The sequence below is a fragment of the Nansenia antarctica genome (genome assembly GCF_963989245.1).
Source record: "Nansenia antarctica genome assembly, chromosome: 8".
Lineage (NCBI taxonomy): Eukaryota > Metazoa > Chordata > Actinopteri > Argentiniformes > Microstomatidae > Nansenia > Nansenia antarctica.
Window position 1 is genome coordinate 39,696,660 of NC_137678.1, and position 6,287 is coordinate 39,702,946.

General features: G+C 43.1%; 1 long non-coding RNA gene across 1 annotated transcript; it reads left to right on the top strand.

Annotated features, from left to right (window-relative positions):
• The first annotated feature begins 423 nt into the window (after positions 1–423).
• LOC308163423 lies at positions 424–1,410 on the top strand. The gene is made up of 3 exons (XR_013937617.1): positions 424–576; positions 1,032–1,107; positions 1,340–1,410. It is a non-coding gene; the product is annotated as an uncharacterized lncRNA (long non-coding RNA).
• Positions 1,411–6,287: the final 4,877 nt, after the last annotated feature.

The following is a 6,287-nucleotide window of genomic DNA, read 5'->3' on the forward strand; positions in this document are numbered from 1 at the left end:
ATTTTAAATAAGGGACAGATGATTACCAATATAATGCAATAATTAGTTTGAATATGTTTTAGAATAGTATTCACACAGGGATCAAGTTGTCCGTTACAGGGGTGAATAAAAAAACCTAGGTGACAGAAATTCGTAATAATGTTTGGGATTTCATGCCTGAGGTGGGGAGAAGGTTTAAATAGTCCGTTATCAGATGCAATGTTCAGAAACAATTATTTGTGGTGTATTTTTCAAAACCCAGACAACCAATGTGCACCGAATTCAGAGCATCACCCAGCTGTGTCCCATCAGTCTGAATGGGATTTTAGTCAACTGTATAGTTTTGTTTTTAATTTGTGCCTCCTTTGATTCTAGCCGCACGTCCCAACCCAGCTAACATGTTTGAAATAGAGTGCATGGCAGTCAAGGTGGAGGTAGAAGATGTAGAGGTGAAGGAAGAGGAAGGGGAAGAGGAAGGAGAAGAAGTAACGGAGAAGGGTGTGATGGTAAAAAAAGAAGAGGAAGGAGGAGAAGACTACGGTGTGATAGTGAAAGTAGAGGAACTAGAAGTGGAGATGGAAGACAGTGAGACAGAGGGTAAGTCTTTGTTGTATAGTGGTTAGTGTCATTGTCATTGCACTGCTGTACAATCAACAGTCTACTGAAAGTCAGTGAATACTTGACTTTCTCCTGGCCTCTCCCTTGTGGGGTTGATAAGATCCTATCAGGGTTTGTTTCCCAGACCCAGATGAAACCTAGTCCTGGGGGGTATTCCATCAACGTTGCTGAAGGAAAGTCCAGGCATATTTTCACAAATATCAGTGATGTCAATGACACATTGAGAATAAGCCTGGATTTTCCTTTAGCAACATTGATGGGATACCCCCCTGGACTCTAAATGCCATGTTTAATGAAGAGTCATTGCCAAAGTTGACTGTTTTGACTGCAGGGGGACAGTTCAATGTGCCTCTCTCTTAACCCCTTCTGAAACAATTAATTTGTCGATCATTTTCAACCCTATTCAACCATTCAACCTTACATGTTTGATCCAGAATCTGAGCCAGAAAAAGAAGAGGCTACTGCTCAAACTGTTCAAACATTACAAATGCAGCAGGACGTTTCACAATGGTTAGTTAACAATTCTTTTCAACTGTTTTTTTTTTACACTTAGTCTGTGTGTGTGTTGTGCTCCATGTCCACATAACGTGCAACAAGTTACCAAGTTCCAACATGATGTTTGTTTGAAATTTGACAAAGCTCACTGCTCATCCACCTCAGCATGGCAATGTCTGTCAGGCTTCTTGTTTCATAAGCTTTATATTTTTGGTGAAATGCTCAATTGTTCAATTCTTTTGTATAGGTGCGAAAGATGTGGAAACTGTGCAAGGATGCCGACAGAGGCTGAGAATATATGCTCCATGGAAATACCACAGGTAACGTTGTTCTTAGCTGCACTAATTAGTCTGATTGCAGATGGGTCAAATACGTGGCATGTCAATTCTGGTGTCCAAAGAATATTTATAATGTTAAAAATATATACACATTTTAAAACACTACATTATGTTACTCAGCTCTACCTCCTTTACTTCCTCATATGAGTATTCATTGTAAGAAAGGAACATTTAAGGAGCAAAAAATAATAAAAGCCTTAATTATCTACTTGGGCATAATCGTGTTGATGTTTGCAATAATACCTACAAATATAATAACAATACTAAGCTTATTTACATTTTTATGCAAGAAAGACCTTTGTCTCCATATTTGGATTTCCCCAATGTCCTTCCATTTGTTACTATTAAAAATACAGGCATTTATACCTATAACCGCCACGACGTCAAATCGACCCACATATAAAAATGCATTATAACCGCTAGGCAACGGCACAAACAATAGTCCCTCTACGCGGCATTGCATTGTTTATGTCGTTGACTAGCAATTACAATGATATGATTAAAAATCTACCCACAACTAAAATGCAGTAATTTCAAATAAAAACATTGCTATTCGAATCATAACACAGCATAAAATGCATTCGATTGTTTATGTTGTTGCCTAGCAATTACAATGATATGATTCAAAATCTATATAATAGTAATATATAATATAATATATATAAGGGTAGATTTTACACGTTGGTAGAGAGAGCGTCACAATGGATAGGAGATTTCTAAGATGTATGGATGCCAAAAAGGCATTAGAGTTAGTAACTCAAATCGACAGCGACGAGTCGGATGGTGGGGCAGGACTGAGCGACGTGTCCTGGGTTGGCTCTTCACCTGACGGGTCATCGGACAGTGATCCAGAGCCTTAGAGGAAAGAGAGACGGACCGAGCCTCCACTTTAAGCCAGCTCAACGACAGCACTGGCAACCAGCCCCAGGAGCCCAAGCACCACAGAAGGTTTGCATGAATAAATGTTTTATGTCACGTAGTCTATAGGCTACTGTAGGCCTAAATATGAAGCTATAAAATACCTGTTGCAAGCTTGACATAATAATGTTAAAATAATAATAATGTTATAATAATAATAATGTCGATTATCGATTGTAAGTTGCTTTGGAATAAGGCGTCTGCTAAATGCCAAACACGTAATTTTTCTATAGCGCTTTTCAAGATAATCAAAGCACAGTAGGCTTTTCTAAAGGCCTTACAATAGGCTCACACCACGGGCTCAATCAAAATAATACATTGTATTTATAAATCCCTTTTTATTGTGAAAACAGTCTCAAAGTAGGCTAATTTGGATTATCTCTTATTATTCAGAGTGTGCTGCGGAGCCAGCCCCAACAGAGCCAGCGATCGGGAGGGATGGCACTCGATGGACTGCCATTGAGCATGGCAGAGGCACGGGAAGACAGCAATGTCAAAACGTCCTCACGGAATCACCTGGCCCCACACCACACGCAAGGCGTAACATTTGCGACAAAATGTCTGCTTTTTTATGCTTGTGTGATAGGGTGATGTTGGAGCACATCCGAGAGTGTACAGTGGCTGAAGCGCGCAGAGATAGTGGAGAGCGCGCCTCCTGGGATGTCTCAGTCGCTGAGCTGAAGGCATTTATTGCTCTGCTACTGTATATGTGAGGGGTGCATACTGCGGGAAAAACATTGAAATTGAAAGTTTCTGGTCGGAGAAATGGGGAAATGCCCTTTTCAACTCCACATTATCTCGAAAGCGCTTTCTGCGCTTTGACGGGAAGGAGACCCGACGCTCCCGGTTGACCACCGACAGGTTTGCGCTCATGGCTGAAGTGTGGGAGAGATTCAGGCAAAACTGCATCTCATGCTACAAGCCAGGGCAGGACATCACCGAACAGCTGTTTCGACGAAAACAAGGTGCCGGTTCACGCAATATATGCCCAACAAGCCAGATCAATTTGGAATTAAGTTTTGGCTGGCAGCAGATGTTGAGAGCAAATACCTGCTGAATGGCTTCCCATACCTGGGTAAGGATACAAGCAAACAAGCCACGCAGTCCCTTGGAGAGAATGTGGTGCTGAAGTTGGTGGAGCCCTTTGTTGGTAAGGGGAGGAATATCACCACAGACAATTTCTTTACCTCCCGCCCACTCGCCGACAAGATTCTGTCCAAGAACACCAGCCTGGTAGGCACCATCAAGCGCAACAAGCGGGAGCTCCCACCCACTGTGAATGGGAGAGCGGAGCTTTTCAGTACCCAAATACTGAAACGTGGAAAAGTCACCCTGACCGTGTACCAGTGCAAGCCCAAGAGGAACGTCACCATCCTGAGTACGCAGCACCAGCATGTGGGCATCTAGAGGAAGCCAGAGACAGTGACTTACTACAACACAACAAAAGTAGGGATTGACGTGCTTGACCAAATGGCTCGCCAATACTCTGTGAAAGGTAATTATTATTATTATTAGCCTATTATTACTAGGTTGTTAATTCAATCCAAGGTGATTTAGGCCTACGACAGTTGACAAATAAACGTATCTCTCTCTCTCTCTCTCTCTCTCTCTCTCTCTCAAGGTGGTGCTTGATTTGGCGGTGATCAACGCCTGTGTGCTGTACCGGAGCTGCATGAGCAGCAACATCCACAGAAGGGACTTCATGGTTGAGCTGGCCCAGGAGCTGCGGGCAGAGTGGATGGCAGCAAAAGAGGCACCGCGAGTCTCCGTGCCTCTCGTCCCTGTGCTTCTCGTCCCCGCTGGCACAGAAGACAACAGGAGAATGGCCTGCATGGTGAAGGCACGATGCAAGCGGAACAAAACCTCCGCCAAGTGTCTGAAGTGCAGCAAAGCGGTCTGCGGAAAATGCACAGCCACTGTGTTGAATATCTGTGTCAAGTGTAAATTAATAAATTAAATACATTAATTAACTATTAGCCTACATTTTGTTGTAGGCTCGGATACTAGAAATGCCGTAGCCAGGCACAGACGTCAATTTGACCTGTTGGCGGTTTTAGGTATACGGCGCCCTCTGGCGGTTCTAGTGTTAAACTAGAACCGCCATGATGTCAATTTGACCCAAGTGGGTTTTTCAATTGTACATAACTATGTTTTAATAAAATATTGAAGTCCCCCCCGTCTTTGACTTTTCCTAAAATGGTGTTGTGTTGCACTTCCTATTGTTAAATATGGTATAGACACATCTAAATTAATGCATTTGAATAGTCATGTGACAGGCTATTACAAAACAAAAAAACAACAACAAAAACTATATTCATTAACATGTCCTCCCTGGATAACAAAGGTCTTCTGTTACCCGTGACATGTCCTCTGTTATCCAGAATGGACATGTTAATGAATTAAAAAAAAAAAAAAATATATATATATTTTTTTAGCCATTGAGTTGCTATTGTTATATTAACACAATTATGTATTTTTGATATTTTATGGCATTTTTTGGTTATTTATCTTGAATTCATATGATTCAATGATAGCAACAAGCCAAGAACAAAGGTAAGTAGTTTGGGGGAAAAAACATATGAAGGCCTACATAAGCACACATGACATCAATATCTAAACAAATGTCTTTCAATTAAATAGGGTGTGAAGCCAGGCCGAGTGGACAAAATGGTTGTCTTGTCTGCGAGGCCTAAACCAAAACAGAGGACGATGGCTGATGGCGTGAGGTAAGTTCTGAAATGTAAATCCGACACAGAATTTACGATAACACCGCTCGCACACCCAGTTATCTGGTACTGCAGGTGCATAAAATATTCAGTTCATTGTTAAAAAAGGGCATCCACAGAGCTCTTGGGAAGTAGCATGTTAGTAGTGCAGTATGGATCCCCTATTTGTTTTTACAATGAATTAAACAGTTATCCAGTTTAGGAGAGTTGTTGGTCCCAAGGAATGATAGGGGGAAATGGTAACCTGACTCCACCAGATGGTTTGCTTTGCATTTTCGTGACATTTACATGTTTATGTTTACACAGAAGCACCCTCTACAAGGCTTATCAAGGAGAACTACCAGACCTCTCTCTTCTGCAGGTATCAGAGGTGTATAAAGACATGGCCTGTGCACCACTGATTACCACTATGGGCATCTCCAGTGAGGTCCCATTGGTGGACTCTGCACTTGGAAAGGTCCAGGCAGGAAGTCCACTGTCGTATCAGCAACCACTGACCACAAGCAGTGCCCCTCCTCCACCACCCCTTCCTCTGCAGCACTACAGACTGGACCCATCAAACTGCATGTTCGTGTGCAGCGAAAAGGAACAGCTGTTTCTAACATCGTTGGAGACCACGTGGGATATGGCTCACAAAATCGAAGCTGCAACCAAAGACCAGAGTATGGTCTCAGAAAGGCATCAGCTAAGAAGACCGCGCCTCACCCCCTCACATTTCAGGGAGGTGTGCCATGTTAGAGGACCGATTCCAGCGGAACACCTCGCTGACAGGATCCTGCGAGGGACCCCTCAGACAGCAGCGAGGAAGAGGAGTCTGGAAATGGAAGCAGGTGCTGTCCGAGAGTACTGTCAGACCATGGTTGTGAACTACTCACCATGTGGGTTCGTCATCCACCCTAACGCACCCTGGCTGGGATCTTCTCCAGATGGATTCATTTACGACCCCACAGAAAGCCCACCATTTGGCCTGCTTGAAGTAAAGTGTCCCAACGCAAAAAGCTATGTCGACTGCTCCTACCTGAAGCTCGAGGGAGGCAACCTGAAGCTGAAGGAACAACACGCTTACTTCTGGCAAGTGCAAGGACAGCTGCTTGTCACAGGACTTGACTGGTGTGACTTTGTGGTGTTCGCTAAGGAGGACATGCTAATCCAACGGATCTATAAAGACAGTGGCATTGCAAACACCATCAGAGAAAAAACAGACCATTTCTTC